This window comes from Loxodonta africana, chromosome 4, assembly GCF_030014295.1.
Source record: "Loxodonta africana isolate mLoxAfr1 chromosome 4, mLoxAfr1.hap2, whole genome shotgun sequence".
Taxonomy (NCBI): domain Eukaryota; kingdom Metazoa; phylum Chordata; class Mammalia; order Proboscidea; family Elephantidae; genus Loxodonta; species Loxodonta africana.
Window position 1 is genome coordinate 142,422,718 of NC_087345.1, and position 21,691 is coordinate 142,444,408.

Here is a 21,691-nt window from a genome sequence, read left to right on the forward strand (position 1 = left end):
CTGCCTGGAACAGTGGTCCATAAATACTGAACTCGACTCCAACCCGGCCAGGCTGGCCTCCTCGCTGCCCCAAACACTGCGTGCTCACTCTCAACCGGAGCCTTTGCTCATACCAGCCCCCTCACCTCACCTAGAAAATCCTACCAATGACCCAGGACACAGTTCAGGTTGCCTACATGGGCCCAAGGGTGCCAGTGGGGACAAGGGTTTAAATTCCAGGTTCCTGTCACTCATGTGCTGCATGTCCCTGGACAAGATCCTGACATCTCTGTGTCTTCATCCATACAGAAGGGACACTGAAGTCTCATCCAGCTTGCAGGGTTGGCTATGCACATAACAGATTCTAAAAAAGTAAGAGTTATTGTCCTTGTTTTGTCCAAATACTGAAGTCGTACTGTCTGTGCCATTTTGGTATTTCATTGCTCTTCCTCTCCCTTTTCCCAACAATTTCGTACGTTCATATTGTGTCTTCTGAAGCAGGTAAGTTCCCCACGAGCAGTGACAAGGTCTTATACTTCTTCTGAACTTGTCCCCTATCCTAATATCCACTACAACATATGGAAGAGGGCCCGATAAATAATTAATAAATGATTGACTGATTTACTCCAGGAAGTCCAAAGAAGTGCTAGGAATAAGAAAGGTAATGGGGAATACCAGGGGATGAGGCAGAGAACAAGGACGCAGAGAGCAGGAGTCAAAGGTGGGGTGGACTTTTGAGGGTACTTTTACACTGATAGGAAAAGCAGTTAGAAGTCAGGGGTAGAGGACTCAGCTGAAGATTTGGCTGCTCAAGAGAGGGGCCAGGAGAAGGGTGAAATCTGCCCCTTTGGAGCTGGTACTCTTACCTATGCAAATACTGCAAAGAAACCTGTTTCTGCCTCATTGTTATCGCATCGACTTATACGTGCTCCCCTGGAGACTGTCCCCTGGATGAAAGGAAACCCAAAACTTCAGGATTGCATGCCACGTGTCATAAACACAGGTAATAAGGGCTCTAGCTAACTCTTGAGGTGCTAACCACCTCAGTGCTCTAAGTGCTCACACCCAAACAGGGCAAGTCGTCTTATTTCATTGCTTTTCCTCTCTTTTTTCTCAACAGTTTTGTACATTCATATTGCGTCTTCTGAAGCAGGTAGGTTGTAGAGATGTAATGATGAGGAAGATGGGGCCTGCAGAAGTTAAGTTACACATGTAAGGGCACAGGCTAGTAAATTGTGCAATCCAGTTTGGTTCCAGAGTCCATGCTCTTAACAACTACACATTTTGCCTCTCATGATCCAATTTAGTGCCACTACTTACCAGCTGGAGTCCCTAGGTGGTGCAAATGGTTAATACACTCGGCTGCTAACTGAAAGGCTATGGTTCGCGTCTACTCAGAGGACCTCAGAAGAAAGGCCTGGTGATCTACTTCAGAAGAACATGCTGTTGAAAACTCTAGAGATCATAGCTCTACTCTGACACTTACGTGGTCACCATAAGTCAGGGTTGACTCAGTGACAACTAGTTGTTGGTTATTTGGCAGCTGGGGGACAGTGATAGTTCCGTGGTAGAATTATTACCTTCCATGCAGGAGACCTGGGTTCAATTCTCAGCCAGTGCACCTCATGTGCAATCACCACCCATCTATAAGTGGAGGCTTGTGTGTTGTTATGATGCTGAATGGGTTTCAGTGGAACTTCTAGGCTTAGACAGACTGGGAAGAAAGCCTGGTGATCTACTTCTGAAAATCAGCCAATGAAAACCCTATGGATCACATCTGTTTGATATACAACCAATCATGAGCACGGAGCAGGGTTGGGCAGCGTTTTTTTCTGTTGTGCATGGGGTCACCATGAGTTGGGGGCCAACCTGACAGCTGCTTACAATGTTTACCAGCTGAGAGATCTCAGGAAAGTCATCTAATCTCATTAGCCTCATGTTTGCTGACCTGTTAAGTAGGTATCACATGCTTACCTTCCCAAGACTGTTATAAGGATTATATGAAATGATGGCATAAAGCCTACAGTATTTATAAAGTAGACTACTAAGAAATTAGTTCCCTTCCCACTTTTCTCATGTCCCAATATGAATGAGGTTTTTAGCCAAATCCCTTACCTCCTTCACTCTACTATCAGGGAAAAATCTATACTCCAATCTGAATTTCCCTGACTATTGCCTAGACCCAAGTGTTTGGACCTCATGAAAACCTACAAATATAGCCTAGCGACAAGCATAAAAGGAAGGCAGCTGCACTTGGAGTGAGGCAGCACAGATGGAGATGGTTCAGACAACTCCTGGTGTGCAAATCAATACTGCATGAGCAGAGGCTGGGCCAGCAGGCGCTGCCAGGATGCACCCTAACCCACAGCCCACGACAGGACCTGGCTCTGTCTGCCGCGCCAGCAGGCCCAATGACAAAACTGGGAGGCTGCAAAGGCAGAGCCTGGTAACATCCCTGGCTCAAAGGCTGCAAGTGCGATGGCGGTGAGGTGTGGTACACAGGGGTTCGGGCAGGTCAAAGTGACAGGGGGTCCCTGCCACTAATGGCGGAAGATCACAGACTGCCTGAAGAAGTTGTATGTAAGAGTTTTAAATTCCTAGAGAAGGACTCCTGTTGCAAAGTTCCTTTAATGTGAAGAATTCAAAGCAAAAAAGTACAGACACACGCTATTATATATTCTGGGCATAAATCAGAATTTCCATGTACCAAATTTGCTTAAGGCTGATGAAACCTTCTCTGGGGTCACTGGTAAGAGACAGAGAGAAATCTTCATTAGAGGCATGTGAAAGGATCCTAAACTGAAAGTCAATTAATATAGCAGGAGGCAGAGGTTGGAAGTAATCCATTTCCAGGAGACAAAAGTAATTTCTATTGGAATGACCTGATCGAAGTGATCCAAAGGTCTTGGAAAACAAAAATTAAGATACAAGCAAAAACTGTACCTTACTATGTACATCCAGCAATAAGAAGTCCTATTATGCCTCTTTTCTATAATACAGCAGCTTCCAAAGATAGTAGTGCATGACAAAGAGATAGTCACGGAACAATGGAGGAGTGAGATAGGGGATGTGAAGAAACAACAGTTTGCTGGCCAACTCCTCTACAAGGCCATGACCTGGTCCCAAGGTCATCCAAGGGCATGATGTCGTGATCCGAGAACTAGAAAGAAGCCTTAGAGGTAATAAGGTCTGATGTAATTCCCAAAGCACCAATAAAGCATCTCCATGTCCAGTACTGCTCCCACCAGTTAGAACACCTGGAAAAGGGCTACACACACCTCTGGGAAGGGCTGCTCATCCACAGGATCACCTGTACCTCTTGGCAAGCAGCTGCTGGGGATGGACAAGCTGGCCCAGACAACAGACAAGCAGAGATGGACCTAAGAGTAGCCTGGGGGAAGGGGAGGTGGCCCAGCCTTTCCTGCAAACAAGGTGCAGGGCTGGGCCTCAGGAAGGAACTGCAAAGTGATCCTGTTTGCAAAGCACAAACACTCCAGAAACAACGGCCATAAGGGGCAGGCAAAATCTAGGAATTCTGAATCCTGTACGCATAACTAAAAAAACCAATTTAACGGTCAATGTTTTGTTATGTGTACTTTCACCACAACAGAAAAAAAAAAAGACACAACACAACATGTTACTAGTTGGTAAAATTTGCTTACCACTCCACACTCACTGCTCCCTAGTCACCTATCACAACTTACCACCGTTTTGTGCATTTGTGTCTGCCTCCTCTAGAAATAGTGACCTCTGGCACGCAGACACCGTCTTCCTTAACCTGGTTCTTGCCTTATATGTAGTAGGTGCTCAATAAAAGTGCTGAATGAAAGTCTAAGTCTGCAACCCCTAAAGCTCTTAGGCTCTGAATTCCTTCGTTCCCCAGCTCCCAAAGTATGGCTGGTTCATGCACTTCTTTGTGCTTCACTCTCCCACACCAAACCAAAAACCCACTGCCATTGAGTCAATCCCAACTCATGGTGACTCCACAGGACAGAGGAGAACTGCCTCATAGAGCTTCCATGGCTGTAAACTACAGAATCAGATAGCCACATCTTTCTTCCGCAGAGCAGCCAGTGGGTTCAAACTGCCAACCTCCTGGTTAGCAGCCAAGCGCTTTAAACACTGTGCCACCAGGGCTCCTGCCAGGCATAGAGTGTCCAAGAAATACCTGGGGACTGATTCGAGTTCCCATCTCATGAATTTTTATCCCCTGCCCCATACTGTCTTTTCCTCTTCCATTCCTCTTCCTTTTGCCCCATCAACATTTCACCTCATAACAAGGGTATTAAAAGCACCCTGCCTATGCAACTTATTGGGTTTATAGACCTTAACCTCTTTGGAACAGTTTCCTTATTATAAAATGGGGACGACAATACCTACCTAAAGATTAGAAAACATGTGTGCAAAGAAAGCACTAGCAGCGTCTGACTCACAGTAACACTCAATAAGTGACAGCCATTCTGGCTATCATAGGCAGTCCCAGACTACAAACAAATTCCATTCCTAAGTCTGTCTTAACTTGAATTTGTACGTAAATCAGAACAGTTCGGTACAGTTTATATCTAATGTCAGTTAGTCAAATGTTTGTCTTAGTGTATAGTGTACCTTTCTATGCGTAAAAAAATTAAACACTTCCAGGCACACTAAACTTCTTCAACATAATAATGTAGTAATAATAATAATGTTTTGATACATAGCACCTGGTTGTTATTATAAACCACTGTATATACTTCAAATTTTTAACATAATAGGCTTTACGGGAGTTGGTTCATAACTACAGGTTGTACATAACTCGGACGTTCGTAACCCAGGAACTGCCTGTACTATGTAACTGTCCATAGGCCCCACTTGTCTCAAGATGCTTAAAATGCCAAAAGCAGAAGGTGGATTTTTTTCCTACCTCTGCAAGGCTGGTTTTGAGAAAAGCCTATCTGTTTTAGAAACAAACCAACACATCCCCAGGCCACTAGTTAAAATACTTCCCTTTTCCTTCTTCATAGGGAAATAAATGACTCTGACCACGTGCCATTACCAAACTGGGCAACAGGTTCTATTTCAAAAGTTCATTTGACAATTATTAACAGTGGTTAGGATCCTGGACTAGCTCGTTAAAAAAATAAATAAGAATCATCTATAAATATAGTAGCTGAGCTAGGGTAATGAAAGGATGTGCTTACGTTCCAGGTCTCAGGAGTCAAAAACCCACACCATGCAAAATGGAAGAGAAGGGAAGGAGTGGTTTCCATGACTTTCCTGGGAGCAGAGCTGTACTCAACAACTCTAGTCCTATGGTCCACCCCTCAGGGCCCTGAAAATCCTTATATTGTCCTAAGGGCCCCTTCTGGGAAGTCTACTTGGGCCTGTGTTTTCCTCCAAATACTCCAAATTACCTCCTCTGCCTGTGCTATTTCATACAGATAGCTCAAGAATAAAGGGGTGGGGGGGGGGGGATAAAATTAGGGGCAGGAGTAGAAGAGAGCCAGGGGTAACCACGAAGATGGCAGATAACCCTGACTAGGAGTCTGCCTAAGTCAGTTTCCCTTATCTGGTCCTTGCGAGCACAATTCCAAAATCAAACGTCTGACTTTGAATCCTGACTCCACCACTTTCTAGCTGAGACTCAGCTCTCTGTGTCTCATTTTCCTCACGTATAAAGTAGGGACCATAACAGTATCTACCGCGTGCGACTATGGTGAGGACTGAACAAGTTAATACATGTCACCAATGAGAAAAGGGCCTGGCACACAGTAAACTGTCTCTAAGTGTCTTCTGCTGCTGTTATTACTGTCTTTCTCATCATGACCCTGCTTTCTCCACTTCTTTTCCTCTTACACTCACAAACCCAACAATTCTCTTCAGTCACAGCAAAGTAGCTTGGTGGTGGAGGTGAGAGAAGTAGCGGGAGGGACGGTCAAGTTATTAGTTGGAATCTCTGTAAGTCAGGTTTGTTTTTTTTTGCTAGGGACAGTCTGTGCTGAAGGTCTGCTGCTGTAATGCAGGGTGCTGTCGGCGCTAGGTGCTCCCACGACAGGTCTTCTCTCTAGATTGCTCTGCTCCTCCTCTCTTCCTCAGCTTCCTACAGTGAAGTGGAGAAGGTCTCCCGGATGCAAGCCTCTATACTTAAACTGGCTACAGAAAAGAGGCACGGCAAGAGAGGGGACAGCTGGGACAAAACAAAGCTTCGCTTTATTATTTACATATTTATTAGTCATTTTAAAACAGCAAATAAAAGTCAATAAAAGCTATTAGTGAACTGCTTGGCTGTGCTCTCCCTCTGCCCTGAGTTAACCAGGCTGGATCCTTAACCTTCACTGGATATACAATCAAACAGACACCCACAGACCTATCTAATGAGGTCCCTGGGTAGCACAAACAGTTAAGTACACGGTTTCCAAATAGAAGGCTGGCAGTTCAAGTCTACCCAGAGATGCCTTGGAAGACAGGCCTGGCCATCTGCTTCTGAAAAATCAGCCATTGAAAGCCCTACGGTAGCACAGGTATACTCTGACACACATGGGGTCACCATGAGTCAGAATTGACAATGACAGCTGCTTTTTTTAGACCTACCTAATGCAGAAAGACCTATTTCCTGACTTTCACTCACACACCAATACATGTGTGCTCCCACCTCCTATGTGACACGTCCTGAGCTAGCACTTGAAGAAAAACCAAAACAACTCAGTTGTTCTTACCAAATTTACTACTTAGCAGAAGCTCTTGCCCTCCTCTCTTCCCACCTCTCACATGTACAAACCAGGAGTCCTATTGCTTCCTTAATCTGATCATCACCACATTCTGTCTTCTTCAAGCTGTTTTGCAATTTTCTGTCCTCTGTGAAACTCCAATTCCCCCAATGACAAAACGTCAATGAATTGCGGGGTTTGGGGTGACAGTTTAAAACCCACCCTAAGAAGACAGCCAGTCAGGTACAGCTGAGCCCCGTGATGGCAGGGATGTTGTTCCTGTCCACTGATGCGTCCCAGGCATCTCAGTGTTTGACACCCCTCCACACCACGCCCACCCATCTGCACAAGATCAGAGTTGAATTCCAACAGGAGGGGGGAGGCTGCAAGGAAGGGGAAGCCCACAAAGAGTTTAGGTAAATTTCCAAACAATATCCCCACCATTCCCACAATGTACTGCGTTATTTGCAGACAGACGCTAAAAACCAAAAAGGAATCAGATTCTCAGCTTTGCCATCTGAAGTTGAAACTGAGAGCCTTATCTGCTGCACAGATTTTCACCCAAGTGCCTCCAGGTTTACAATTTCAAACAGCAGCTGAAGTAAATAAAGTCTGGGCACTAAAGATTGCCCCTAGGTTACCCAGACCCATCACAAATTTCCTGTCTACAAACCACCTCAATTCTGTCCCTATTCTCTCCATCTGGTGTTACTAAATACTTCACACTCTCCAAATATAGACATTTTTCAGTTCTGATTTTTTTTCTAAAGTAATGACCTTCCACCTGGCTAGAGGAATACTCCTGGCAAAGGAAAAGACCAGGGTGTAAAAACTGTACTGCAATGAAAAATAAAGCCCCAGTCCAACCACAGCCTGTCAGACTGAGGGCGAGCAGCAGCAACAGGTGTCGGGGACTCCGAGGTCTGCTCCATAGTCACCATCAAAGCATGGGGGTTAAGAATACACGCTTTACCATCAACCCTGCTTTCAGTCAAGGCTTTGTCATTTAGTGTCACTCCTTTGACCTGGGGCCTCGCCAAATCAGAGGTCATCATCTGTAAAATGGGAATAGTAAGTCCTACCCTATCTGTTGCTATAAGGAATAAACAAGTTAAGGTACATAAAGCACCCAGCATGGTACGTAAGTGCTCAATAAATGTGAACTACTGTTAGCTATGTGTTGTTGTTAGTAAGGAGCCCTGGTGGCACAGGGGTTAAAAGTTAGGTGCTGACCAAAAAGGTCGACAGTGCAAATCCACCACTGCTAGTTGCCCTCGAGTTGCTTCCTACTCATGGCGCCCCACGTGTGCAGAGCAGAATTACGTTCCACAGGGTTTTTAACGCTGTGACCTTTCAGGAGCAGATTGCCAGCCTTGTCTTTTGAAGCACGTCTAAGTGGGTTCAAACCACCAACCTTTCAGCTAGTGGTCAGGTACTTAACTGTCAGTACCACCCAGGGGACTCATTAGCTATCTACCAAAAGCCCAAACCCCGTGCCATCAAACTGATTGCAACTCCTAGTAACCCTACAGGACAGAGCAGAACTGCCCCGGGGGTTTCCAAGGAGTGGCTGATGGATTCAAACTGCTGACCTTTTGGTTAGCAGACAAGCTTTTAACCACTGTGCCACCACGTCTCCACATTAACTATCTAGTAATCATAAAAGCACAAATGGTTTGGTTTCTTTAAGTCCTTCAAGTTCCAAAAGAATTTTTTTCCTCCAAAGGTATCAATGTAAGAAGGAAAACCCAATTCAAGTCCTAGCTCAGGTACCGATTCACTTGAAACTTTGAGCAAATCTTACCACCTCCATTTCCTGAACTACCAAATAGGAATAATATACACTATACTAAGCTTTGATGACTTCAGGGACATGTAAGACTCAATGAGATAATAAAAACCCATTGACAGGAGTCAATTCCAACTCATAATGACCCTACAGGAGAGAGCAGAACTACCCCATAGGGCTTCAAAGAAGCGGCTAGTGGATTGGAACTGCCAACCTTTTGGTTAGCAGCTGAGCTCTTAGCACTGTGCCACCAGGGGTTCAATGAGATAACAGGTAACAAAAAAGCTTTCAGTTCTTCAAAGAAAAAGCAATACATAAATCCAGGGCACGATTATTATTAAAATGCCACACCCACTATTATAAAAAAAATTATGGGACATAAAAAAAATTATGGGACATAAAAAAAACCCACCCCTACCCAGTGATGGTTCTTAACCTTTCAACAACATTAGGTTTGATAGCCTTTTAATCTGTCCATGGAGCCTGCTACAAGCGGGAGACTGTAAAGGGCTGCTCCTTGCAAAGCTCAGCTCAGAGGCAGACCCCATCAGAGGTAAGACTCTTGGCCCTGCCTACTGGTCAGGCCTTGCCACCCAGGGCCGCTTCTGGGTGCCAGTGCCAGGAGGAATTAGGAAAGGCTTACCATTTCACTTGGACATGCTAAACCAACAACAACCCAAATCCTCACCTGCAGGACAGCTCAACAGACTTAAGAATGGGTCAATTCGGACCATTTGCTCTCTGGTACTGTAAAACCTTTTCTAAGGTGCACACTGTTCTTTCTGAAAAGATGCAACACACAAGCCAGGCGGAAGAGCTCAATTTTCTCCTTGTTTGATTTTTACTTCTAGGTCCAGTGGTTTGAGCTCCATTTTAATCCACCATAAAAAATTTCGGTGTGAGTAGAGAGCTGGAGATGGGGGTATGAGGAGGAATAAGGGGGGCTAATCTTCCCAAAGTTAAGAAGGGAGCATGCAATCAAAACTGCATCATTCCCAGACATCCCAAATCCAAGGAGAATAGGAAAAATTTACTTACTTTACTGAACAACTATGCGTCAGGCACTATGCTAAGCATTTCACACACATTATCTACAAAGCCCATTTTGTCTCCCACATCTAGCCAATCCAAACCCACTGCTGACGAGTTGATTCTAACTCATAGTGACCTTACAGGACAGAGCAGAACTACCCCATCGGGTTTCCAAAGCTGTAAATCTTTACAGAAACAGACTGCCACATCTTTCTCCCAAGGAGCAACTGGTGGGTTCAAATGTAGACCCTTCAGTTAGTGGCTGAGTGCTTAACCTCTGTGCCACCAGGGCTCCTTCTCACACCTAGAAACACGATGAAATAGTCATCACTGAGCAGTACTATCCCAGATGCGAGGGAAAAAAATCACAATCCAGTAGTCAAGCTTCAGACATTTCCTATGTTGGTGCTGAAAACAGAAAAAGGAGCCTTGGCTGACAAACCAGGTCCAAGTTCTGAAAGATCCTTTTCAAGAGGAATACCCAGACCATGTTTTTCCTATAATTCTGGAATTAACTGTCAAAACCTCCTCATTTGGGTTCTTTAATGCACTATCAAAAAAGTTTAAAAGTTTTTACTACCTGGAATGCAAAAAAACCTCAATCTAGGGCTAAAATAATCTGGACCACATTTCTGGCCCAAGTTCATTTGACAATCAAGCATGGAATTTACAAGGTTCTCCTAAAGGCCAAAAAAGGCAACCACAACAATAAATTGGCATCTGTATGGCCAGGTAATGAGAGAGCAAAGCTTCCTAATGGCAACAGCTACTTGAAGTAAGACGTCTTTATCACTATAAAAACTAATTCATTCTCACCCCTGGGGTACAAGCCATCATCCTAAACGGCTAGGTAGAAAACTGTGAGATGAGACCAAATACACATTGGTGGCATGATGTTTAAATGCCATTTTCTCCATCCACATCCCACTAAAAAAATTAAAAGATAGTAAGCCCTAAAAAAAACTGTCCACAACCCACCTGCCTTAACCCACTTCTTGTAAATGGTAATTAATGCCTGTGTTAAGCACCAACATTAAAAGAACATAAATGTGGTTTGTATTCTTGAAAATACTTTCTCTACAATCAGACTCTGGAGTAAAAACAGCCAACAAGCTGGCCTGTGCCCCCTAATGGGTTATGGAGCAGGGCTTTGCTTGAGGGTCCTGACAGATCCCTTCTTCCTAAGGCACCATTGTGAAAGAGCTTGATGATGTGATGATGGCTGAGATGCCAGAAAACTGCACCTCTAAGGCTGCCACTGCATCTGGCTTTCTGCTAAAACCAGGCAAGCCACAGATCTGTGTACAAGGCTCCTCAAAGTGGTTTTTAAACCAGGAATTTCCAGTGTACCACCAAGACCTCCCATAGCACTACCACCTTGTTGGGCAGTTAAGGAAGGGGCGGCAGGAGATAAGAGAATGATGCTATCACGCCCTCACTGCCCCCGCCCCACACTACCACGAAAATAAAAAAGCACTTCAGCGTTCTATTTTGGCCACCTACCCCTAACGACCTCAGCAACCCACACTCACAGACCAGGGACAGAGGAACAGGGTTTACCCGCCAGAGGCCGGTAATCCACTGAACCGTGGCGGGACTGACGTGTCCCCAGGACCCCAGCTCGACTGGAAGGCAAAGGCCCGCCGGAGGCTGAGCTCCGGGGGCAGGGCAGTGAACAGCCCCATTCCCAAGCCTCCGGGGAGCATGGACCCTGGGCAGGATGAGATCTTTGCTCCCGCCCCCCCCAAAAGCCTCCCCGCAGAACATCCAGTCTAAGTCCCTCTCCCTCCTATTCTCACAAGAAGCTGGATGCCTTCCTCGACTTCCCCCAGAGCCAGTCTGCCCTGGAGCACTGGGACGCGCCTGGCCGGACTGGACTGAGCGCCAACTCCTGGAGGTCAGCAACAGGGGCCAGGCAGGGCCGGCCGGAGATGCGCGAGGAGGGGGCTTCCTCCCGGGCTCTACTGCCCCGCGGGGGAAAGGGCTGGAAGGCGCCGCCAGAAGGAGGCGCCAAGCGCCCACAGAGGATTCCGAGCCCTCCCAGCTGCGGGGCGGGAGATCTACAGCCAGATGCCCGGCTGCAGCAGCTGCCGGCTCCAGAAACCCCCGCCGGGGCCAGCCCGGGGTCCCGGAAACTCCGAGCTCCCGGCGCGGGTGGGATACGGCTCCCTGGGGCGGTTGGGGCCGGTCTAGCTCCCGGAGCCCGGTCCTCACCTCCACTTCATGCTGGTGTGTGCCCTCGGCGCCGGCGTCCCCGTGGCCGGCCCGGGCCGCCGAGCCCTGCTCTGGGCTCCCGCAGCTCCGCAGCCCCAGCGCGCCAGCCCGCTGCGTCCGGCCAGGGTAACAGCGGCAGCAGCGGCCAGCGGCAGCAGAAGCAGCGGCGCCGCCGCCGGTGGCTGGGCGGGCACATGGGAGGGCGGGGGCTGCGGCCCTCCAGGTCCGACCACTGAACCCCAGCCTCGGGGACGAAGAGTTCAAGAGCGCCTCTGGAACTGGCGCGTACTGCCCGACCTCAAGGACCCCGTTGCTACCTACCGGCCCAGACTTTGCCAGAATCTCGCGGGTTATGTACAAAAGGTAAAGAAATAAACCGTTGCCACGCCCTTCCTCCTTTCTACCCCCCCTGCACTGTCCATATGGTACATTCCTCAAAGCCCGGCTGGAGTGAGAGAGGGAAGAGTTGATTGGTTGGGAATCTGGGAAGGGGGCGAGAAGCCACACGAAATGGCCAATGGAGAAACGTAGTGGGCATATCGAAGTCGGCCCGATGGGGGAAAAGAGGGGATGCGTTTAAAGGCGACTTGTTGGTTGCTCTCAGTAGCCGCCGCAAAAACAAAACTACAATTGTATGCTGATCCTATCCAGATGGGAAACAAAGAGATTAGGGAGCCCTCAAGTTTTTGGCGGAGGGCGCTAAAAGAAAATACATAGAGAATTGAACCAAGATATATATTTGTGTGACCTTGAGGACAAGGTAACCACCTCTTTAACTCAATTTCCTCATCCGTAAAATGAAGATACCGGACTACAGTTGATCTCCGAAGGCACTTCCAGCCCTCGTATGTTTTGATACTATGATCTTTTGCGTATGATTAGCAATGTTTGCTTATATTCTTCAGTTTTGGGGGTGTTCCATCATCTTAAAGAGCCTTCGGTTGGAAATGGGTAGTCGCCTATCCCAAATCTTTCATACAGGCAGTATCAACTCTACCTTTTGTAAACGCGAATTAGTATTCTTTTCGGGACCCTCTTCTCTTAAAGTAGAGCATTCTTCATGTGTGTGGCGAGACCCTGGAGTATTTCATGATTTCTACCCTTCCAAAAGTCACCTCTTCCTTCTCCCTTCTTCTACATCGTCAAAGTTTCAATTAATAATTGATTTGCCTGTTACCTTTTTTTTTTTTTTCAGCAACAAATTCCGCTGCACAATCCTTATTGGAGTTACTAAAGTGTTCTTCTCTGTCCCGAGTCTGTAACATGCCATTCAACTATGCATGGCCAATTGTGCTTTCAGTCACACTTATCGAATCCAAGGCTTCCCAAGCACCCCTTGGTGGCCTACTCTGCTCCAATTTAGAGCTTTATACAGGCAGTTAGGGCTACTTCTCGGCTACCAATCTTCAGGCCAACTCTACCTTATTTTAGAACTTTTCAACCTCCCATCATCTGGTCACCCAACCTACTCTCCTCCAAATTATATCAGGTATTAGGAATACCCTTTCTAATAACTTCACTTCCTAGCCAGACAATTCATCTTCCACCTATTATCAAGAGTTCCAGAAATTCAGTTCTTCCATGAAGCCCTCCCAGACTGATTACAAGAAGCTGCTAGCTTATGGCGTTCCCATGTCTACTCTGCTTCCCCCACCATAGCCTTGAGTCTCTATGCTCTCTACCCCAATATGCATTTTTGACATATTTTCCTCTTTCATTCATTTACAACAACAGCAGCAGCAGCAGCAGCTTACATTATTAAGTGCTTACTAGGTGCCCAATACTCTTTGGAAGTGCTTTTTTTTTTTTTTTTTAGGTGCCCAATACTCTTTGGAAGTGCTTTGAATGCCTTACTTCATTTCATCCTCACATCAGCTCTGTGAAACTGCATTATTATTGCCATATAATGATGAGCAAACCAAGACTTAGAGAAGCTGATTTGCCCAAGGGCACACGGAGGAGGTCTGACTCTAGTGGCCACCCTCATTCCCCAACAATGCAATAAACCAAACATCAAACCCACTGCTGTCATGTCCATGATTCCAACTCATGGACACTCCATAGGGCTTCCTTGGCTATAATCTTTATAGAAAAAAAAAAAGCCCTGGTGGTGCCACAGTTAAGCACTTGGCTGTTTGGTTGGCAGTTTGAACCCACCCAGTAGTTCTGAGGGAGAAAGACCTGGCAATCTGCTCCCGTAAAGATTACAGCCTGGAAAACCCTATGGGGCAGTTCTACTCTATTACATGGAGTCACTGACTCCACGACACATAACAACAATCTTTACAAAAGCAGATTGCCAGGCCTTTCTTCCACAACACCACTAGATGGGTTTAAACTGCCAACCTTTAATAGACAAATGCAAACAGTTCGTGCCACCTAGAGACTTTCCCACAACCTCCTTTTTTTTTAATTTTTGTACTTTTGGTGAAAGTTTACAGATTAAATTAATCTCTCATGTAAGATTTTATACACATATTGTCATGTGACTCTAGTTACAATCCCTACAATGTGACAGCACACTGCCCCTTTCCACCCCAGTTTCCCGTGTCCATCCAACCAGCTCCTGTACCTTCCTGCCTTCTCATCCTGCCTCCAGAGAGGAACCGCCTGTTTGGTCTCATGTATCTGCTTAAACTAAGAATCACTATGACTTCATATTTTATAGTCCAGTCTAATCTTTGTCTGAAGAGTGGGCTTCGGGAATGCTTTTAGTTCTGGCTTAACATAGTGTCCAGGGGCCATGGCTTCAGGGTTTCCTCCAGTCTTAGTCAGATGATTAAGCTTGGTCTTTTTACATAAATTGGAGTTCTGTTCCACACTTTTCTCCCACTCTGTCAGTGACTCTCCGTTGTGTTCCCTGTCAGGGTGATCATTGGTGGTAGCCAGGTACCATCTAGTTCTGGTCTCAGGCTGGTGCAGTCTCTGGTTTATGTGGTCCCTTTGTCTCTTGGGCTAATATTTTCTTTGTTTCTTTGGTTACCTCCTGTTTCTTAAGAACCTACTGCATTCCATACAAAAGATAATATCAAACACTTACATCATGTTTTATAGCTAAAGTTTTATGAACTTTTATACCTATAATATCATTTCAAAGCAACCATGTGAGGAGGGTTAGGAGCAGATTGTTTATAGATTAGGAAGGAAAACTGTGGCTCAGAGAGGCTGACTAATTTGACTAAGGTAGCAAGGCTTATAAATAGTGAAGTCAGGTTTTCCAATTTGTACATTCTTTCCACTGCAATCTCTGCCTCCCCCTCCTCTCCTCCCCCCATGAGCACAATGTTTTTTACATGTAACAACTAGAGAACAATTATAAGCAACAAAGGAACAAATGCAAAATAGCAAAGTCCATGCCATGGAGTCCAGGGAGGATAGTACAAGAATTTCTCTCAGTGGGCAGAAGGCAAGTCAATGAAGACCTTCTATAAAGAGTGAAAAGCACTGTGTATATATTTTTTACTGGTTTGTTGTCTATATTCTGCCAGTGAGATTACTGTCTTTGACACACCTGGGAAATTCAATAGCAAAGGAGAACAAAAACTGCCCCCACTGCCGGGAGCGGTCAGAGGATCGCCTGATGCCCCTCAGGAAGGGGTTCTTTGTGTAGTACTGCTGCCCACCAGTTTGGAGACGATTCTGAGTTTCTCTTTAGCAAAATATCCTGTTCTACTGGCAGTTGTAAAGGAGCCCTGGGGGCACAGTGGTAAAGGACTTGTCTCCTAACCAAAAGTCAACAGTTCGAACCCACAAGCGCTCCACAGGAGAAAGATGCAGCAGTCTACTTCCATAAAGATTTACAGCCTTGGAAGGGGTGGTGTTAGGGATTGAATTGTGTCCCCCAAAATTTTATCTTGTAAATCCTCACCCCTATACGTGTGGATGTGACCCCATTTGAGAACAGGGATTTTTTGTTATGTTAATGACACCATATCCATGTAGGGTGTATTATAAACCACCACTTTTGAGAAATAAAAAGGAGCAGATTAAGCAAGAGAGCAAGCACAAATGGAGGGGGAGATACGCACCACGTGAAAATCACTAAGGATCCGAGGAACAGACAATAAAGAGACAAGGACCTTCCCTTGTCCCCCAAGGACAATTCTTTGTTTGTTAAAGCCAAAAAAAAAAAAAAAAAAGTACAGCCTTAGAAACCTGAAGGGTCAATCTACTCTGTGCTGTAGGGTCACTATGAGTTGGAACGGACTGGATGACAGTAGTTTTTGTTTGTTTGTTTGTCCACTGGCAGCTGTAACACTGCCCTGAAAATATAGTCTGGGCTGATGATTTTACTCTTTGCAAGCTGCTGAAATCCCCCACGGGGATGGACATGCTAACAAATGATGTGGGAACCAGTAAACTTTTTATATCGATTACAAAGCCTGAGCAAGGTAATTCTGAAGTCAATACTTCTGACATGCTCTTTGCCTGGCCCAGTCCTAGTCAATACAGTTAATTTTCTTTTCCCATAGCTTTCCTTTCTTTTCTTATCCCCCAGAGAGCTCTAAAACATCTCGACATATCTGAGTGCTTTATTTATGCATTCAGACATTGATTGGTCCATCAACAGATGAATGGATAAACAAAATGTGGTATATACATACAATGGAATATTACTGAGCCATAAAGAGAAATGAAGCTCTGATACATGCTATGACATGGATGAACCTTGAAAACATTATGCTGAGTGAAATAAGTCAGATATAAAAGGACAAATATACGAGCCCACTTTTATTAAATATCTAGAGTAAGCAAATGCTTAAAGACCAAAGTTTATTAGTAGTTACCAGGGGCCAGTGGGAGGGCTAATGAGGAGTTATTGCTTAAGGGATAATGAGTTTCTGTTAAGGGTGATGAAAAATTAGGAAATGAATAGTGGCAGGGCAGATTGACCAGCAAGCAAGGTGTGCACAGGCTTACAGTAAGCAAGGTACACACAGGCTTAATTGTGTTTTTTTACTAATCTGCAGTGCACAGTTTTGCACGAGTTTCACCACATCTTTAAGCACAAGTAAGCTGGCATCTACCTGGCTTATTGGGTAATCCGTCCTGGATAATGGTGATGGTTGTACAACATGATGAATACAACCAGTGTCACTGAATTGTACATATAAAAAAATGGTTGAAACGGCAAATGTTTTGTTATATATATTTCACCACAATAAAAAAAAGACAGAAAACATTTATTGGGCGCCTACTGCGAGCATAGAATTGTCAGGTTCTGTGAAGTTATCCTGACAGATGACATACGAAGCCTGTACTTAATGAATGAATGAAGGTGATGAACATCAGACCCACCTTGATAAGGAATGAATCAGCCTGAGCTCCTCAGAAGATATGTGATAGAATAATATCCCCAGGTCCACGTACAGACTTATGTTGGAAAGCCCCATCACCTGTGCTAGGAGAAAGTGTTGCATTCTGGGAGAGGGCAAGATGGGTGTATATATTGGGGTGGAATATGAAGAGGTAGAGGCCACCAGAAATAACTGGACATGTGTAAATGGTAATTTGACCATTAGAAGAGTTGTGGTATGTTAAATCTTTTAAAAAATTTTTATTGTGTTCTAGGTGAAAATCTATACCTCAAGTTAATTTCTCATTCAAAAATTTGTACACAAATTGTTTTGTGATATTGGTTACAATCCACAATGTGAGATAATGCTCCTCCTTTTCACCCTGGGTTCCCTGTGTCCATTTGTCCAGTTCCTGTCCCTTCCTGCCTTCTTGCTTTTGGGCAGCAGTTGCCCATTTGGTCTCGTATATTTGATCAAACTCAGGCTCACGGTCCTCACATGTGTTACTGTTTGCTTTATAGGCCTGTCAAATCTTTGTCTGAAAAGTGGGCTTCAAGGGTGGTTTCAGTTCTGGGTTAGCCAAATGTCTGGTGCCATAGACTCAGGGGTTCCTCCAGTGCCTGTTAGACCAGTAAGTCTGGTCTTTTTTTTTTTTTTCATGAATTTGAATTTTGTTCTACATTTTTCTCCTGCTCTGCCCATAACCCTCTATTGTGATCCCTGTCAGAGCTGTTGGTGGTGGTTGCTGGGCACCATCTAGTTCATCTGGGCTCAGGTTGGTGGAGGCTCTGGTTCATGTGGTCCTTTAGTCTTTTGGGCTAATATTTTCCTTGTGGCTTTGGTTTTCCTCATTCTCCTTTGCTCCAGATAGGATGGGACCAATAGATGTATGTTAGTTGGCCGCTTGCAAGCTTTTAAACCCCAGATGCTACTCACCAAGGTGGGATGTAGAACATTTTCTTTATGACCTATGTTATGCCAATTGACCTAGATGTCCCCAAGACTATGGTCCCCAGGCCCCAGCTCCAACTTGGTTCCTCAAGGTGTTTGGATGTGTCCAGGAAACTTCCATGCCTTTGTTTCGGTCAAATTTTGCTGACTTCCCGTATATTGTGTGCTGTCTTTCCCTTCACTAAAGTTGATACTTGTCTAGTATCTAGTTAGTGATATCCCTTCCCCCTCGTAACCATCAATATTTTGTGTGTGTGTGTGTTTAAACTTTTCCTTGAGTTCTTATGATAGTGGTCTCATTCAATATTTGTCCTTTTGTGACTGACTTATTTCACTCCAGATCTGTCTTATTTTTTAAATAAAAACGATTTTCTGACTTCAAAAGTAATACGTGTTCATTGTAAAAAAATTTTTTAATAGGGAAAAGTACAAAAACAAAATAAAAATTACCCATTATGCACAAAGCAAGTCTTGATAAATTTAAAAAGATTGAAATCATATCAAGTACTTTCTCTAACTGAATGGAGTAAAGCTAGAAATCAATAACAGAGAAAAAACCTGGAAAATACACAAACATATGGAAATTAAACAACACACTATTAAACTACCGATGGGTCAAGGAAGGAATTAAAAGAGAAATCACAAATTTCTTAGAGTCAAATGAAAATGAAAGCACAACATAGCAAAACTTGTGGGATGCAGCGATGGTAGTACTCAGAGGGAAACTTATATGATAAATGCCTACATAAAAAAAGAAAAAAATTATCAAGTTAACAGCCTAACTCAACAGCTCCAAGAACTAGAAAGAGAAGATCAACCTAAGCCTACACCTATCAAAAGAAGGGAAATAACAAAGATCAGAGCATAAATAAAGTTGAAAGCAGAAAAACAATAGAGAGCATCAATAAAACCAGAAGTTGGTTCTTTGAAAAGATCATAAAATCAACAAACCTTTAGCTACACTGACAAAGAAGAGAAAAGATCCAAATAACCAAAATAAAAAATGAAAGCGGGCACATTACAACTGACCCGATAATTATGACGGAATATTATGAACAACTGTACAGCAACAAACTGGATAACCTAGATAAAACGGACAAATTTTTGGAAGAAGGTAACCTACCCAGACTGACTCAAGAGGTGACTGAAAGACTCAACAGACCCATAACAAGTAAAGAGACAGAATCAGTGATCAAAAACCTCCCAATGACAAAAAAAAAGTCTTGGATCGGATGGCTTCACTGGGGAATTCTACCAAACATTTAGAGAAGAATTGACACCAATACTGTTTAAACTCTTCCAAAAGATAGAGAAGTAAGGAATACTCTCTAATTCGTTCTATGAAGCAAGCTATAACCCTGATGCCCAAATCAGACAAAGACACCAAACGAAAAAGAAAACTACAGGCCAATATCTCTCATGAAATATAGATGCAAAAATCTTCAACAAAAATACTAGCAAACAGAATCCAGGTGGCACAGTGGTTAAAGTGCTTGGCTGCTAACCAAAAGATCAGCAGTTTGAACCCACCAGCTGCTCCAAGGAAGAAAGATTTGGCGGTCTGCTTCTGTAAAGATTTACGGCCTTGGAAACCTTATGGAGCAGTTCTACTTTGTCATATAGGGTCGCTATGAGTCAGAATCAACTCGACAACAGTAGGTTTGGTTTGGCTTGGTGATCCAATACATAGAAAATCCCAAAGACTCCACAAGAAAACTTCTAGAGCCAATAGAGGAATTCAGCAAATTTGCAGGGTACGAGGTCAACAAACAAAAGGTTTCTATACACCAGCAATGAGAAATTTGAAAGGGAAATTAGGCAAACAATTCCATTTACAATAGTGTCTAAGAGAATAAAATACTTAGGAATAAATCTAACCAGGAACATGAAGGACTTATACAAAGAAAACTATAAAACACTACTGAAAAAGATTAAAGAAGACTTAAATAAATGGAAAGCTATTCCATGCTCATGAATTAGAAAACTTACTATTGTTAAGAGGCCACTACTGAAAGCAATCTGTAGATTCAATGCAATACCATTCAAAATTCAAACAGCCTTCTTTTCAGAAATAGAAAAACCAATCGTCAATTTTATATAGAAGGGCAAGAGGCCATGTAAATCTAAAACAATGTTGAAAGAGAAGAACAAAATAGGATTATAAAATCACACTTCCTGATTTCAAAACATACTAAACAGCTACAGTAATCAAAACAGCCTGGTACTGGTATAACAATAGACAGCCAAACCAATGGAATAGAATTGAGAATTCACATATCTTTGGTCAAGTGATAGAAACCCTGGTGGTGTAGTCGTTAATTGCTAGGGCTGCAAACCAGGAGGTAGGCAGTTGGAATCTGCCAGGTGCTCCTTGGAAACTCTATGGGGGCAGTTCTACTCTGTCCTATAGGGTTGCTATAAGTCGGAATCGACTCGACGGCAGTGGTTTTTTTTTTTTTTTTTGGTCAACTGATTTTTGACAAGGGTGCTAAATCCATTCTTTGGGGAAAGAAGAGTCTCTTCAATAAACAGTGCTGGGAAATTGGATTTTCATATACAGAAAAATGAAACAGGATCCATGCCTCACACCATACACACAAAAAAATTCAAAATGTATTAAGCACCTAAATGTGCAAACTAAAACCATAAAACTCTTAGCAGACTAAGCAGGGGCAACACTGTCAGGCCTGGCTTTCAACAACAGATTATAAAATGTAATAACAAAAGCAAAAATAGCAAAAGACAAAATAGATAAATGGGACCTCATAAAAATGAAAAACTTTTGTTCATCAAAAGACTTCACCAAAAATGTGAAAAGACAAGTTACCGACTGGGAGATTGTCTTCAGAAACCATATATCTGACAAAAACTTAATAACCAAAATATATATACAATTTCCACGACTTAACAACAGAAAGACAAATAACCCAATCATAAAATGGGCAAAGGACTTGAATAGACATTTCACCGAGAAGACATTAAAATCACCACCAACACATGAAAAGATATCAGCGTCATTAGCCATCAGAGGTACAAATCAAAACCACAATGAGATACCATCACACTCCCACTAGGATGGCTAAGATGGAAAAAGAAAAAAAAGAACAAAATAACGAATGTTGGCAAGGATTCAGGGAAATTGGAACCCTTACACTTAACCACTGCCCCACCAGGGCACCACCCAGCAATTCCACTCCTATTGCTGGTGGGAATGCAAAATTGTACAGCTATTATGGAAAATAATGTGACGGTTCTTCAAAAAACTAAAAATAGAACTGCCATTAAAAAAAAAAAACCAAACCCATTGCCGTTGAGTCAGTTCTGACTCATAGCCACCTTGTAGGTCAGAGTAGAACTGCCCCATAGGGTTTCCAAGGAGTAGCTGGTAGATTCAAACTGCCAACCTTTTGGTTAGCAGCCAAACACTTAACCACTGCCCCACCAGGGCACCACCCAGCAATTCCACTCCTAGGTATATACCCAAAAGACCTGAAAGCAAAGACTCAGCAAAGACTTGTACACCAATGTTCACTGCAGCACTATCTATATAGCCAAAAGGTGGAGACAACCTAAATACTTATCAACAGATGAATGAATAAACAAAATATGGTACATACATACAATGGAATACTATTCAGCCAGTAGGAGAAATCAAGTCTTGATGCATGCTACAGTATGGATGGAGCTTGAAGATATTATGCTGAATGAAATAAGCCAATCACAAAGGGACAAATATTGTATGATCT

At 43.8% G+C, this 21,691-nt stretch overlaps 1 protein-coding gene across 5 annotated transcripts in view; it reads right to left on the reverse strand.

Moving 5' to 3' along the window:
- MICAL3 (microtubule associated monooxygenase, calponin and LIM domain containing 3) overlaps positions 1–11,785 on the reverse strand; it is a 208,860-nt gene extending 197,075 nt beyond the window's left edge. For all 5 annotated transcript variants that reach the window (XM_064284805.1, XM_064284806.1, XM_064284804.1 and 2 more), the window contains exon 1: positions 11,698–11,785. The gene's annotated coding sequence lies outside the window, so the exon portion shown is untranslated. The remainder of the gene's footprint in view (positions 1–11,697) is intronic.
- Positions 11,786–21,691: the final 9,906 nt, after the last annotated feature.